Source organism: Sinocyclocheilus grahami, unplaced genomic scaffold (assembly GCF_001515645.1).
Source record: "Sinocyclocheilus grahami isolate Dianchi unplaced genomic scaffold, SAMN03320097.WGS_v1.1 scaffold36.1, whole genome shotgun sequence".
Lineage (NCBI taxonomy): Eukaryota > Metazoa > Chordata > Actinopteri > Cypriniformes > Cyprinidae > Sinocyclocheilus > Sinocyclocheilus grahami.
The window spans coordinates 1,433,908-1,450,692 of NW_015505215.1; the positions used below are offsets into that span (position 1 = coordinate 1,433,908).

Genomic DNA, 16,785 nt, shown 5'->3' on the forward strand with positions numbered 1-16,785 from the left:
CTTCAATAATACCTGGATGTGAATCAAAGAACGTTTCTTGAAAGGAAAAGGTGCATTTGAAATGCTATAACATCCTCAAAATATCAAGACAAGATGGGTTGTCAACACTGGATATCTCACCATTGTACAGGCAACCCATAATATTTCATCCTCAAACCTATCCGTCATGCACCTCTCCATTAATCTCAAAGGTCAAAAAGGGTAGACTGAAGGAAAACTCTAGTATTCAAAGCTTTTCTTGAAGAAATGTGAGTTCTGGAGCAATTCTGAAACTGAAAATACAGAATTTTCCCAATTTTACGGGAACATATTCAGTAAAGCTCTATTTTGTCAGTTTACAGTAACAGAAAACTTCACTGTCAAGAGAAAAAAAGTGATTTTCTCAAGGCTCTCTTGAATGTTCACTGGGGATGGAGTGAGAAAAGCGATGTTAATTTAATCTCCCTCAGCCCAGTGCCACTGCACTGCGTGGAAAACACCAAATGCTCCAAAGGCATCTTTGTAATCACAGTACTGAGAGCAGAGGCCAGACGTCCCCTGTGTCTCATCTCCACACTAATCTTTCATTTCCGAGGCTGCTGCACCATATCAAACACCCCCCTCACACACATACACACTCAAACGGCTCAATTTGCATGGCAGAGGGGGATTTGTAGCAGGGGCAAATCTGGTGTCAGCCTCGATTAAATGTTACACGGGTGTGCTATCATAATCAGGCAACTAATGAGCGATGTGAAGCACAGTGGCTTGACATTAGATGGAGGGAATTCTGCATGCAGGAGTTTGGGATTAAATCCTTTCTGCTCTCACCAGGACGCTTCCATGTTTGATAAGGAACCATGTCCTATCAAGATGGCGATCATAATTTTCAAAAAACAACCTGCAAAACGGTAAGACTTCTGGTCACTAATTTGTGACAGCCAGTCTTGTCTACACAATTTTGTGTGTATAAGGGTGAATCAGAATGTGTTTACTACAGGATCGGTGGAGGCAGTGGCATGATGCATCTATTATTTTTATTTAAGTATTATTTTGTGAGAGAGCCTGGCTCACTTGGTGAACAATGTAGTACTTCATAAAGGTTTAAGACATATCAGTGTAATGGTACTGTTCTAATTCAAACTGTGGACTTGGGTTCAAATTAGAATTTGAACAATTATAATTTAATCAATAAATATATTTTACATATTTAAGATGTAGTCCACATATTAAATATAATTATTATTTATGTATTCAAGTTGCTTTGAAAATCCAAGTTACTAAGAAATATGAGGGGGCTTCTGGATCGAATTCCGTACCTAAGAATTTCAGTACCTGTGGACCTGTGTTCTAACTTTTTCATTAAATAATCTATATATTATTTTATTTATAAAATACATTTTCTTTCTTTCTTTCTTTATAGAATTTATAGAATTTATTTATTATTTTGACATTCAAGTTGCACTGAAAATCCACAATGCTCTAAAATCTGAGCCGGCTTCTGAATGCAATCATTATTCCATCTTTAGAATGCAAGAAGCAACATATATTTACATACAGATGTAGATTGGACACTCATAATCATAGCAGGAGCACCTCACGCTTGGATCTAATGTGCCAGTAAACACAGGACTGCAGCTTCCTACTGGAACACAGAAACCTCAAATTAGAAAAGATTACAGTGGGTAAAAATAATGTGTACTTGAGATCAAGAACATTTAATTAATCAAGTGAGTAAAAGTAACTGAATTTAATTGACTCATCCTGAAGTACCTCACCTGTATTTATTTGATTAGAGGGTGAAAAGTGAAGAAAAAGGAAGTGAAAATGTTCTTTTCACAGGGAATTCCTCCTTCCTGTCTTCACTTTCACCTCCCTCCAACTAAAATACACTAACGTGTGCATTGTTTCCCCTCTGTCTTTCTCTCGGCTCTCGATGCTGAATCTAAAAGGATGCTAATGTTCCCAGGAAACCGATTTTGATTCCTCTGTCCACACGTCCCTTTCTGTTGCTTACCAGCACCGCACCACACACACGCACACACTCGGATGACCCCTGCACACTGTACCGAGGGTCCCTCGCAACCCAGAATCTGTCAGCGGCCCCCTTCCCTTCCCTTCCCTTCCCTTCCCATGAATGGCCCACACAATTGAGAAAAGGTCCCGACTGCGGAGTTCAGTCACCATTAACCCCCACCAGCTGTTCCTGCTGGGGCCACTGGCCACTCAATACGCCCCCCCAAGACCCCCCGCCCCCCTAAGGGGGGCCCTCACGTTGCCTAATCTAGCCATTGTTGGCCAGGAATGCTGACAGAAAGAAAATTGTTTTTTTCTACTTTTCCTTGTGTCCATGCAAGCGTGTGTAGCCAAGTGTGAGAGCGCAGAGAAGGCAAGGGCTAATTTCTATAGTTGCCCGTGAAGGAAGGGGGCTGCCATGGAGAATAGGCCTGTTTAGCTGCTTGACAAAATTCTTTTTCGCTGTCTTTTTTCTTTTTCTCCCTCTCTCTTGCAAATGCAGTGTGATTGTTAGATGCGGATTCACCCCCCACCGTCCGTATCTCGTAATTCCTTTTTGGGACGTTTGGCAATAGAATTAGATTAAATGTATTAAAAGGTGTTTTTTCCGTTATCAAAAGCTTTTATCGGAGCTAAAAAAAGATCATGAATCCGTCAATTCGGATATTTTTGTAACAATATCTGGAAAATAAGAATTGTAATTTATCAGAAATCATGGACTATGTGGTGCAGCTGGGCAGTGCTAACATTCCAATTTTAATCAGCAAAAAGATAAAACTGGCTATTTATTTTGTAATTTACTGATAGTTATTTGCCATGTAGAGCCAATATGATTTCGACAGAAATCAAAATCCCATTTTAGTTTGGTACTTTCGCCTTGTGAATATATTAACAATTAGTCCATTTCAATTAACATGAAAATTAAAACCGCATTTTCCAGTCAATTTAACCTTGAAGCAGTTAGGCTGCCATTATGATGAGCACAGGCAGAGGCCTCTGCAGGGTTTGAACATGTGTGCCACAGTCATTTGTGCTCAGCAGAACAAAAAACTCTCTCAACAGCTCTCAAAAAAATCATTAGATGGGATATTATCACACTTTTTTGTTTTAATTATACCCAATTTGGAGATCGGGGAGAAGGACAGTGATAAAACTTCATAGACACACAGCCACATAATCAAAGGAGTCCCATTCTGCGGCGCTTTCATGTCACAGATGGGCATGCAATGATTTCAGAACAGTGGAAACGTTACGCATTCTAAAACCTACAAGTCCTCGGCGAGAGTACTGCACACTGACTTGTTTCATCTCAATCCACCAGCCTCAGCATCACTGGTTAAACACCACTGGGTGACGAAGCACTCAGATCAGGATGTGGGAGGAAAAGCTGCGAGCGAATGGAGGAAAGAGTGCAAACTGTTAATGGAATGTGATGGGATGTGTTTGTATCATGTCATTGAAGGTGGAGGGGTGGGTATGGGGTGTTCCGTGTGTGTGCCGCACTCAAGAAACTGTTGTGACAGACTCTGGGGGAGTGATAGTTGAATCTGCCTGAGTCAATTATCTGTCTGTGCTAGACGTTTTTGTGCTAATGAGCTCGCCGGGTCCCGTGGGCAGACTTCCCCTGTCTCGCGGCTAAAGATCACTTTCATTGCTTTTGCAGAACTAATTCAGGCCCACAAAAAGTGGGAGCTTCACCGGCGCGGCCCCCTTTTACTGCTCCTTTTGTGGAGCTTTTAGAGGCGTGCTGAAGAGAGTGAGGGCTCTAACGCTGCCTCCTCTTCATCCCCACTTCATTGCCTTCCATTACCATACATATCCATATGAAAAGTCAGGCAAGGCCTGAACAGCTGTCCGGCAAAAGCACCCACAGAGAAAGCCAGGTCCTATGGCCCCTCCTCTCCCACAGGCCTAACAGAGGATCACTTTAGTCCTCAGTGGGCAATAATAAACCACAACCATTTAAACAGTCTTTGAGCCTGAGAGAGGGAGAGAGAGAATGATGGGACCAGAATGCAATATTTCACAGGCCAGCGGAGAGCCCTCATTGGCTGGTTCCGACCTCTGGTCAGCCCCCACAGAAGTCAAGAGAGTGAGGGAGGGACAGCCCAATTGCCCACACAATGCCAAATCCCCCTATTGCTTTAGAGAGAGAGCAAAATCCCCCCATCTCTTAAGAGAGAGAGCATCATGAATGGCAATTGTGTCCCATTAATCCCTTGTTTTTGAAAACCTCTCAACAATGAGAGGAAATGTTTCATATCTGATCTAGAACCACGTAATGACAATATTTATGAAGAGTGGTTGAACTACGAAAATAAATACAAATGCAACGCTTTAACTAGAGAACATTTTTCAAAATCTAGGATACTTAACACTTAATAACCAAGTATAAAGTTGTGCAAGTACACTCTTTATATTCATGATGTTTCATTTGGTTTTGGGGGAAAAAAACATACCATTTCAGGATAAGTTTAAATGCAATGACAAAAAATGTCATGTGGTGTAACCAAGTAAAAAAATCATAAAACATTTTCTTACCGTTTGAATATTAATCAATGAAAAATAAAGGCATAACATATTTTTCAAAATAAAAATCATGATATTAAATATTTATTTAATGAATATTTAAGTATTAGGGAAGTCGCACAAACTGAACTGTGTTTAAATGCATTTTTTAAATAAATAGATGCAGAAAAAAACAAAGGAGTGTCATGTCATTTGACTTAACTACTAAAAATCTTAAGTTTTTTATCAACTCAGAATTCTCCTAGCACATACACAAGCCCCAGCTATAGAACCCTCATTTGTCATTCCAGAGAGATGCCATTCATGAGGGATTTCCCAGCTCAGATATTTCATCTCTTCCCTCCTACGGTGCTCAATGAACTGGTCCGGGTGGGACCCCAAAAGTGCATCAAGCGTTGAAATCCCCTGTGTTAGCAAAACTTGCAGGCACAGGGAGGGGTTAAATGAGTGACCCGGGGTCACTCTGGGAGTCTTTTAGCAGGATAGGATTTGAGTACCTCACCCCGCAAAGGTCTCCTTCATGCTGGGATGATGAGGAGGGTGATTCCCCATCAGCACTGCCGCAGACAAGTTTGTGCGGTAAACTCCCGCTGTGATGGGCGATGTTAAGTCGTGAGCGATGTCATGTGGAGCAACTTAAGACACCTTATGGGTAATTGTAAATGATCTCTGATCGTTATTGCTCTCCATTCCCATGTGTGATCCTATCATTTAATCTAATGGCTGTCCTGAAGTCTGTAATTTATAATATTTGTTCTCAGCTATGTACTTTTGTTATGATGCAGGTGTGCTTTCTTCCTCTGAGAGGGAACAAAGGGAAAATAAGACAAATGTGTATCTAATGAAGATGAAAAGCCAGACCAGAAAGATGACTGCTTAGTTTCTTCAAGATATAAGTTTGTGTGTATGTGTGTGTGCTAAAGTGGAGGTCCTGTCCCATAAATCCGAACACCCTAAACCCCCATCCTGCACTAAGCAACTGACCCCAGAGTCATCATACACAAAGCCCTGCACCTTCTCCCTCTGAATGTCCATTTTAAAATGAGGAGCAGTGCATTTGAGTCCATTATAGTAGCTTTGACATGCACCTGATTATGGTGAGCTTCCTGCCCAATAGGCTTACCGGCCCCTCGACTACTCCAGCCATCCTTCCCAGCAAGACCTGTTGCTTTCTCCCAGGTCGGAAGCATTTCTCCATGCATCGCCCCCGGCACTCACCTACTCCACCTCCTCAACCAAAACCGCATTGAACGTGCAACCCTGCTTGTTGTCTTTGCATTACTGTGCAACTCAATAAAAAGGAAAAGGAGGGTGAGCAAGAGAAGAACGGGGGTGTAGGAAATGGACTTGAGGGGGTGTGTGGGATCAGAATGACTTCTTGAACGCATCTCTCCCTTTGGCTGCAATTAAATAAAGTACGGTGGTGATTAGTTGAGCGCAAGGAGCACAGAAAGAGACACTCTTGAATCCAAATGGAGGGACCTGACTGGCCTTTCTAGGGGGACAATGGGCTAAGTTTATTGCAGAAACCTGCTTACCCTCCTGCATGGCAAACCATGGGAACTCCAGTCAGGTGGAAACTTTTCTCTCTTTCTTGCTCTTTCTCTCCCCCCGACATCCCTCCCTCCTCCACCGATGACTATGGATGTTCTCAAGGGCCACAAGGGTGAGGGGGTAATGTCCCCCCGACCAGCAGATTTTTTTTTAATCTATTTTGGAGTAATCTCACCCTGTTTTCCTCTGTCTTTCTCTCTCTTCATCCCACTCTCTGCTATTGTTTGCACAAAGCTAGTTAATTATTAGCCTTCCCATCATGTTTTCTCTCTCGAAACCATCCCCCCCCCCTATTTTTCAGGCTTGGAAGCTTGTTTAAGTGAAAATTCTCTTTTTGGATCCTGTGGGAAGCCCTTGTTTGAACGCATAATGAAAACAATTTTACGCTGCTGAGGCAAGTGGGGACCAATTACAAACCTAACAGCCACCTGCAGAATCAAAACCCCTTGTACCCCACCCCTCCTCTCCCCACCAGCCAATCCCCCACCCTCCTGTCCTTAACCTCATGCATATTTAATAGGCTGATGATGTTATGAATGGCTGGGCCAGGTGAGGAGGGGTGGAAGTAAAAAGTCTCCCAGCTGGAGGTGATGTAGTGGGCCCCGTCTCCCTGCGCCAGTCCTTGTAGCCGGTGCTCTGGGACAGCTGACCCTGGGGCAGGAGCGGTGCATTGGGAAATGGGGAGTGAAGTGACAGCAGTGTGTGATGCCGTGTGGTGCTTCCTATCCCTAACCAGCACCACCCCAAACCTCTTGTTGGCCGATTTTACACATGCTGCCCAGTCCAAAAGGAACGGCCGTCAGTCCTGACAGAACCCCCGCCTCCCACACACACACACTTTAAGTTGATAAGAAGCGCACCCAATGGGAATTAAACAAGTATCGCACGCCACATCTCCCACTCACTCGCTGTTTATCCACATCCTTCTCTCTCTCCACAAACTCTTGAGGGAGCTTGTCCTTGTGATTAACACATGCTGGTGATGGTCATAAATAATCTACTGAACACAAGCACCAATTGCTACAAGATTATGTCAGAGTGCAAGAGGGAATTACATTTGTATTTGATCTGCATTCCCTGGAAAATCAGTTAAAAGTGCAAAAGCACAACACTTTTCATACAGTTCCGTTCGATGAGGTTATTTTTTTGCAGTGTATATACCAGGTATTAAATATCAAGAGCAATCATTCTGAAACTGAAAACAAACTTAAAACACTTTTTCGCACTGTCACAGTGTGTCTAATTTATCTATTAACAATACTTTGAATTCTGTAATTTTTTAAAAATTTTCACTAATGCCATTTCATCACATCTTTTTTGTAAAAAATGGGTAACTCCTTTATTTTGTTGAAGGTTAACCTTGTAGCTAGGATTGTATGTATCCAGAATACACAATTAAAAGTAATGAAGCAAAATGAAAATATTCTGATAAATTACTTATAAGGATAGTTAGAATTTTTGATTTTAAGCTCATATCTTTATGCTGATTTTTCATACTTTTCATAAGATTGAAAGTCTACATCTGGGACAAGGTTAAAACAATCAAATCTATCAATAAAAGCAATTTTCATATATTAATAAGTTATTCATAAATTAGTTAAAGTAAAAACACAACCCCTCGGACAAAAGTACCTGATGCTGAAGACACTTTGATTCCGATATTTTCCTGAATAAGATACACTCGTGTCAGCAGCTGAGCAGTATTTCTTGGAAGTCCTGAATTGTTAAGCTGCCCTGAAGAATGCCTGTATATTTCAGAGGCGCTCATGATTCAAAGCATAACAAAAAGTGCCTGAGAATAAACAGCACAGAGAAAAATATGTCCCTTGAAAAATAGCTCTATAATTCATAAAACAAATGGAAAATAATTGAAAAAAATAGACCACAAATTAAAAAATTTAAGTTTAAACAAAGTTAATTAAGCAATTATAATATTTCTGTGTATTCATGATTAAGTATTTTGTTGAATAAATTCCATAAAATAAAAATCCTTAACTCAGAGAAGTGAAGGCCCTTCCATGTGGAATGTCAGGGAGATTTACTCATTCACTTGTCACTGTATATTGCATAAGCATGCATGTATTAATATTTGATAAATGAGCGATGCTCTTCCGAGCACACACTCCCACACAAACATACTCCCAAGATGAGTCCACATCAGAAGAACCAGCAGAGGCAATGGGTGAAAAATGGCTCGGAAAAAATTGAGATTATGCAATGGTTTTCTCCCACCATCAATCCAGCTAAGGCATGACGAGTGCGTTTAGCACACACGTCCTGGCTGGAAGTGCGCTATAACGGATGAGCCGGTGAAGGTTAAACAGGGGCCCACTAGGGAGCGCAGCACATCCCCGACGCAGCGATACAAGAGGTGACAGAGCAGACAGAGAGCGGAAAAGGAGAGAGATGAGAGGCACTATATTAATCTTCTCCTAATCTCGGCGTCGCCGACAGCCGAAAAGCACCGCTGACTTTATTCAATGTAACAACTGGAGACAAATGAGCGTGCTCGTTACATTAGTTCTGATAAAGGATGCGCGAGAAAGACAATGGCCCTCAATTTTTGATTTAATCAACCCCTAGGTGTGATGTATTTCGGCAAATGATAAAACAGATCAATCAAAGGGGATCAGACAAGTGAGGGGAAAGGGGCAAATATTTGATTTTACCATGTCGGCTGATATGGATGAAATATACATGGTATAATGAAGAGGCCTCTGCAGACAGCATGCGGGTCTGGGCTAATATAACGTGCGAGAGATTGAAGCCGGCTGAGGTTCTGCTAGTCGAACCCGGGTAGAGTGGGATTGATGAAAGAGAGGCAGTGTGAGATCTGTGGAGTCTTAATCTATCTCCTCAGAGCGGCTCATTCGTTACAAAAATGACAGTGTCTTCTTATCGATTTTACACTGAGAGATCAATCAGCTTCTACCCTGCAGCAGGCAAAATTTACAGTCTAGGCCCTGAAGCCCAGACACACACTCTCTGAAAACAAATCAGAATTAGCTAATCTGAGCAAAGGAATCTGTTGCTCTGGGGTTCAGCCTGCAGGAAAAACACATGTGCAGCCAGGCCCTCTATCAATCACACAAATGGACACACACACAGCATGTTGTTCGTGCCATTGCAGAATAGTTATTGAAGCGCTCATCTCTTCCCTTTACCATTTATTATGTTTTCAAAGCAGTCCGGCTCAACTTCACACTTCTGCATCATAAACAAAAATCACTTTATGAATGAACATCATGCAAGATTATATAACAAACTTAGCATGTGCAACTTTTTTTTTTTTCCTCCTTTAAATTTTGTTTTCCAACCTCACTACATGATATGGGCATCATATGCCTTTTATAGCTACAGGCTAACATGTTAACCCTAATAGGCAAATATATTAAATCCAGCAGTTGCAATGGGATGCATATGTCGCAACACACATATTGAAAACACGGTGATAACCAACAAATGTTAATTCAGTAAAAATATGAACTCAGCGTCATATGACAGCTAACTATTTATTTATTTCCAAGCATGGAAGCACAATTTTGTGCAAAGAAATTGTTTGATGACTCAATTTGAAGGTTGAGATAACATTTGACAACATTGTCATACTACTGGAGGTAAGGTAAACAAAACATTTGTTAGAAATATTTTTAGAGAAACATGTTTCTTGTTTAGTTCAAACAAAATAAACTGACTCTTACTAAAAACTCCTTGTTCAAGCTACTGTCTTACATTTGTTAGAAGAACATTTTGCAAGCTGTGTAGGGCACCCTAAAGTCACGGCTAAAAGTGAATATATTCACAATCACAACATGACCTTGAGTGTCTTATTGCGGTCATAAAATGTTTATGTAAAGAAAAACATTAAAAAAATTTTTTTTGTAAAGCTCTGTCATCATTTACTCACCCTCACATTCTTCCAAATGACTTTCATTCTTCTGCAAAACCAAAGACAATACTTTCAGACAAAACACTGAAATATTTTTTTAAATATCTTCTTTTGTGGTCCACAGTAGAAAGAAATGCATAAATGTTTGGAATGACATGAGTAGTGAGTAAAGAATAAAATTTTTAGGTGAACGTATCCCTTCTGCTTGACGATACAGTCCCTGAAAAAAAATAGTCTGCTATTGTAACGGAAGAGGTCTGACGCAACAGGTTAGTATATATATACACACACAATAGGTTTATTGGGTCACAGAGAGTACTGGGGTAGGGTTCAGAGGATGTGATGGTGAGGGAATAGTTAGAAGGATATGATGAGCGGGGCAATCCGGGTCTTTGGCTTTACAGGAGCTGGAATGCAGGCAGGAGGAGCACACACCTCAGTGATCCGGGAACTAGGAGGAACAGGAGCCACTTGGAGATGAGACACTATGAGGAACACAGGAGGTAAGTAACGCAGGAAGTATTCAAATGGCAGTAGTAGCAAAGTCATTGAGTCCTCTACATGTATACGAGACCAGACAGTGAGGGTGCATGAGGTGTGTGCTTTTATGCAGGCTGGTAATGAGGTGCTTGATTGGTGACAGGTGCAGGTGCTCAGAACTCAGGTGAGAGGGATCGTTGTGATTGGGTGGTGGTGGAGCCTGGCCAATCTGTTACAGCTATGGAAGCTGCACAGTGATGTAATGAAAAGGTCAAAGCTGTTACTATATCCTGTATTGACCAATCAGTAACAAGGACCAGAATTCTGCATTTCATAATACATAATTAGCACAATTTTGCCCATATATGCTCATTCTGAGTTGACTAGAAACATCTCACCATGACTTTAGCAAACCGTATTTAGATATTAAAGTGCATTTAAATGTTAAGGGTTTGTCTTGTTTCTTACCACAAAAAACAAACAAAAGAAAACTTTTTTTTTTTACAACATACATAAATATGAGACACAAAACAGTCCAAATGCTGTACAGTCCAAATGAGTAGATTAAAAGCACGCTTTACCATAGAAAAAACATTCATTTGAATCCTGAGCTAATATACTTGTTTTCAAGAATCTGACAAAATATTTCACCAGTTGAGGCCGTAATTGGTCCCCGGCAAGGGAAAGCGGCGCTAAATGAGGGGTCAGTCAAAAGCAGGGCACGACTTTGTGGCTTTTGCGCCTCCATTTGCTTTGACAGTCTCAGCCTCAAAGAGCTTTCAAATGCAACATCATAGCAAACAAATGACTCTTTATCCTCCATCAGTTATATAAAGAAATAATTGGAATCTGAAAGTTCATTTCCAAAGGACTAGCCATCGCAATCACAGCTATAATGTATGGGTGTGGGGCGAGAAAAAAAAGACATAATTGGTTTGGTAAAGATCGCTTTCCATTACACCATAAAGCACTACACAATAGAAAAGGTCACCAATTAAGCAATCATGAATACCAAGTACTGTGGCTGATGAAAATAGGCCAGTGGTTTAAATAGATTTGCAAGCAATTTACCTTTTCACAATGTTGGCAATCTGATGCAATTTGCTTGCAATTTTGCCGGCTTTCAGTAGCACTCCAAGCTGACACTACACGGACCAAATGGCCGAGCGGCGCGCACAGAGAAAATGTAAAACTATCTTGGTTGCATCAAGGTATCAGGACGCCGCTTCATCAGGAAAATTACAACAATTAGCATAAGTGGTTAGGAAGCAACATTTTGAATGTCAGCCACTGAGGCAGTGGCAGAGGTTTGGGCTAGGGACAGACGAGAGAGCGCCGTGTCCTCTCCGATGGACTCGTGGGAAACACATGAGGCAATCACCCATCATGCGGTTAGCCGTGATGGGCCCGCAATTGCCGTGACATTCTACTCATCGCTTGCTGTCATTCTCTGCAACTCATTTTTCACCTTTTTTTTTGCCGTGTCTTGCGTTCAGTCTTTCTAGCTGACGCTTTCCTGTTTTCTTTTGCCACAGAATTACCACACATTATTGTGAATGCAAATACGCTTCGGAAGCCTTTTCCCACATTTGTGGCAATACATGTCCAAAACTTCCCCTGCTATGTGTGACACTTCAGCACTTTTGTGCCTCAGGAAACAATGCAGAATCTTTGTTGCTTTTGCAAACAGGATTTCCAGTTTGCATTTCCAATTGTCCTGAAGTTAATGGTTTTTGGTTAAATGACTGAAAGAATATCTATGTTTAACACAAGGCTTTGATAATAATGCCTATGGTTAACACAAGCAAGTTTTATTCTATTACATAAAATACATCAGTAATATACGACGCTGTTTTAGTTTCACATAAAAAATAATAATAATAATAACAAGATTACATATTTTGAGAAAAAAAGTCAAAATTACGAGAATAAAGTTGTAGCAATATGAGAATAAAGTCGAAATATTTTGAGAACAAAGTCAAAATTACGAGAACAAAGTCAAAATTACGGTGGCCTGACAACTGATTTGAATATATGTGGGATTATTAGCAGAAATCATATCATGTGTCATATACTCGCAGGGACAGTATGCTAGGAAATAATATTTCACATCTTTGAATGCATTCATTATTTGTATTGCGCCAGCCACCCAATAATAACAATAAACTTTGTGCTTTTGGTACTTTTAATATAAAACAAAGCCTCAGCTTTCAAATTCTGTCAGTTTTATAACGAAATACAAACAATGTCTTACAATAATGTTTTAATGTTACAATAATGTAATGTGTTTTTCACGCTCGTTAATGTGGCGTGACAGATCGCTGTATTCGCCTCAGTTTAAGCGGCATGTGAATCAATCATCTTTTCAATGAGACATTTGTTTCATTAAATTATACTGTTTTTTCATGCCTTCTGATGTTCCTTCACGTTTATATTGTGCTATAACTTGTAATAAAGAGGAAAACACACTTATAATTTTGTATTTCGTGATAAAACTGACATATTTTGAAAGCTGAGCTGTGCTATATTAAAAGCAACAAAGCACAAAGCTTTTTGCGATTACTGAGTGGCTGTGCACCACAAGTAGGCCTAATGAATGGATTTGAAGACATTAAATATTATTTCCACTCATTTATTACACCGTGATTAAAACAGCTTGTGAATAGTCACTTAACATTATTTACCTAATGAGTTGGAGTCCACTTCAACCTTTAGAATGCTTTATTGCTGTTTTTAAATAAATGCATGTGAGGAATGAAAGGTTGGATGCCACAGACGTTTTTTGCAGAGTAGGTGGTGGAATTACAGGTAATTAACGTTATTCACACAACATATTGGCCAACTTTATACTCAAAATATAATGGCTTTAATCTCGTATTGCTACAACTTTGTTTCATAACTTTTACATAAAAAAGGCACTTGCGAGAAAGTGGCTAAAACAAACTACAGAAGTTGTTGGGGACATTAAACATTAACACACTAAACAGAAAATATCATCTAGGCCTACACAGTTGTCCGCTTTCACATCCTTGCAAACTATTTAAACATTTTTAGGGAAATGTTTTTTTAAAGACTGAAAGAGTTGTCTAAAAGTTTAGTGATCCAAAACACCACCAAAATGTGTAAGACTTATAAACAGTTGTTGGTCACGGAGCGTATTTTCTGTAATAATCCAAAAGTCAATGGAAAAATCCTGTTGCTAATTTGTAGAGGAACTTCTGGTTGGCCTACAAAAATATATCATCACAGCACTCTAATAAGATTCCATGTACAATCGATCCTTGAACATAACTGTAAACAAATAATTGGATCTAGTAAATAATGCTGAAAACAATATAGCATTTACTTTATTATTGTAGTTTTATATACCTGAATGTTAAAATAACATGCAACTTTCAAAATTACAAGTATAATGCATGAGTCTGTTTCCTTTTACTTTTTAAGTCAAACCAATAAATCTTCATAGAATAGATAATTGTTATAATGATGGCAAATATTTAATCATACCATTTAATAAACCATAGCATTTTAGTTTCAATAATGGCATTTGTGAATGATGAACTGATATAAAAAAGCCAGGCAAACTGTTATACTGTAAAATGCCTAATGTGTTGCATTCCACATAGCGCAATCTCAGGAACAATTAAAGAAGAGACTTTGTACAAATTCTAAAGCACATTATGTCAGACACCAGATATGGCATCATCTCAATTTTTCATAGTTTAGATAACATCTTTAACATCTCCATGGACTGATTATGGTCTGTCAATCAGTGCGCAGGTGCCACTGAAACCTGTCCATCATGCCACCAGCGTATAGCCAAAGTTTAAAACCTGTTATAAATGATTAGGGTGAAGATGTACACAATATTGTGACATAAATTGAGTATTTACGCTCATGTGCATATCCTCATCCATGTGAGTGTCAGGTCTGTGTGGCACAGACGTTGTAGCTTCAAATGCGTTCTTATTGACATTCTCCACAATGCCAGCACAGAGCATAAATGCCTAAGATGGCCCTAATAGCTTTGCTGTAATTATGTTTCAGCGGTTAGAGATTTAAGCCTTACGTGAGCCAAGTAGGAGGTCTTGACTCATGTCATGGTAAGTTTAAAAGCAAGCGTGGGCAGTGCTACAATTACAGAACAACAGTTCTCTTCATCAACTTTTTTTCCCCCTCCAATCTAATAACAGCTAGTGGAGGATTATCAGTGTGTGCATCTTGCAGGGGTTAGTGGTCCACTTGCCCCCAGTAGAGAAATCTGCCTAGGGTCCTTGATTAAAACGTATGGATTTACAGAAAGAACCAAGAGTTGTCAATAGGAGGAGGTATGTTTGTGTGTTTCATGTAATGAATTATGGCAGAAGCTACAAAACCTGCTATAGTGGTGTGTTATCATCGGTCAATGATGCATAAGAGTGTCCACAATAAAGACGAGGAAAAATCTATTTTAAAACATGTACCACGTTTTTGGCAATGTACTCTTTGTGTTCATGTTAATTTCATATGTGATTCTTCTTTTTACGACGTTCCATGTGGCCCAACCATCAAGTAAAAAGGAATAACATGTGATTTCATATGTGATTCTCTCCTTTTTCCTTTTTCCTTGATGGTTGGACCACATGACGTTTCATGTGGTCCAACCATCAAGTAAAAATAAATCTTAATCATTATTTTTAATATATTTAAACATTTTAATATATGTTTTCCCTATATATGGATGGATGGATGGATGGATATATAGATTTTGTGAATTTTGTTGGTTGCACCATTCTGTGGACAAAACATAAAAAAATATATCATTATTATATCCAAGCATTTGTATCACCATTATTTACTTTACAACCCCCCCCCCCCCCCAAATATCTAAATTTACTTTAATACAGAAATTAAAGACATGCATATCATAGAAGGGGTTTATTCAAGTAATGTATTGCATTTTTAAATGTATTTTTGAATAAATGATTAGATGCAGAAATTTTCAGTAGATAAGAGTAATTACACATCTACACTGAAAAAAATTATTCATTGAATTTTCTAAATTTTTTTAAGGTAAGTGGTTGCAATCAATTTATTTTAGCTAGATTTAAATAAACAAATTTTACTAAAAGTTAGTGAACTAAATTTTTTTATTTAAATGTAACTAAAATAAATTGATTGCAACCACTTACCATAAAAAAATAGGTTTTTTTTCAGTGTACAAATCAACTCTTAAACGCTGAAAGATATAAATTCAGTTCAGATCAAATGGTCCAAAAATTGGGATGGGTCAACACAGTACCCACAGTTCCCATGTTTCAGGGTTAGTATATGTGCCTGTACAGATGGACATAGCTTGTTCTCCTCCATTCTGCTCTTTTGTGTCAGCGTTCTCCATAATTACATCTGATGAGTGGTGGTAGCCGGGGGAGGGAGGAGCCGGGCAGTCGGGCAGGTGACGGGATGGGGGAGAGGAACCTGTGGCAGCCCCCTGTGCCATCCGGTACACCGTATCCCCGTCTGACAGCTAATTAGGACAGACACGGATTTCTCCCCAATGTAACAGATGTTGCCTAATCAGTCCAGCTTCGTAGCTCCCCGCGCCAGCTACATTTCATGCACAATTTAACTATCTAAAAGGAACGAGAGACTTAATGCATTGTAAGGCCAGCACAGCTGTTTTGCTTAGCAGAGACATAGAGAGAGAAAGACAGTGAGAGAAAGAGAGAAACTCATTGTCAAAAGCAAAGTGTGCTTTATTTAATTCAAACAGGGTGTTTATAATGTCATAATGCTATAGTGCAGTAATAACAGCACTGCAGGTGCCAAAGATTTCAGCTCCGCTGCTCACTCTTACTAGATACTAGAGCTGTTGAACACAGTTTTTTTGAGGAAAAAAAAATACCCTACAGTCTTATGATAAAAAAAAAGAAATATCGAAAGTGGCCCACTAGACAAAAGATTATTCAAAACCCATTTACAAACTGAATACATACATCAAACGTAATACGAGTGCAGTCATCTTTCCTTAATCAACCTTTTACACAAAGAAAGGTGAAAAGTAAAAAATGTGTTTAATACCATGTACACTTACATGAAATGACGACTTCAGTGACCTAAAAAGCATTTTTTTTATTTTACATAGATCGGGTTGCCTAATGGAGGAGGCCATTTTGAGATCATATGACCACTTGAATACTACTGGCTTTATATCCTTATGTAATTGGACACTTCCATTCATGGAACTACTTAATCATGCCTCACTGCAAATATATTTCAACAATAGCATTGGCAGTTGAAAGTTTTAATTTGTATGATGTACATCCACACCACTAGGTGTCAGTACAATGTCCAAGATA

The 16,785-nt window shown here is 39.5% G+C and overlaps 1 pseudogene; it reads right to left on the minus strand.

Annotated features, from left to right (window-relative positions):
• The window catches only part of LOC107581620 (dynein heavy chain 11, axonemal-like), a 142,975-nt pseudogene extending 127,049 nt beyond the window's left edge, over positions 1-15,926 (minus strand).
• Positions 15,927-16,785: the final 859 nt, after the last annotated feature.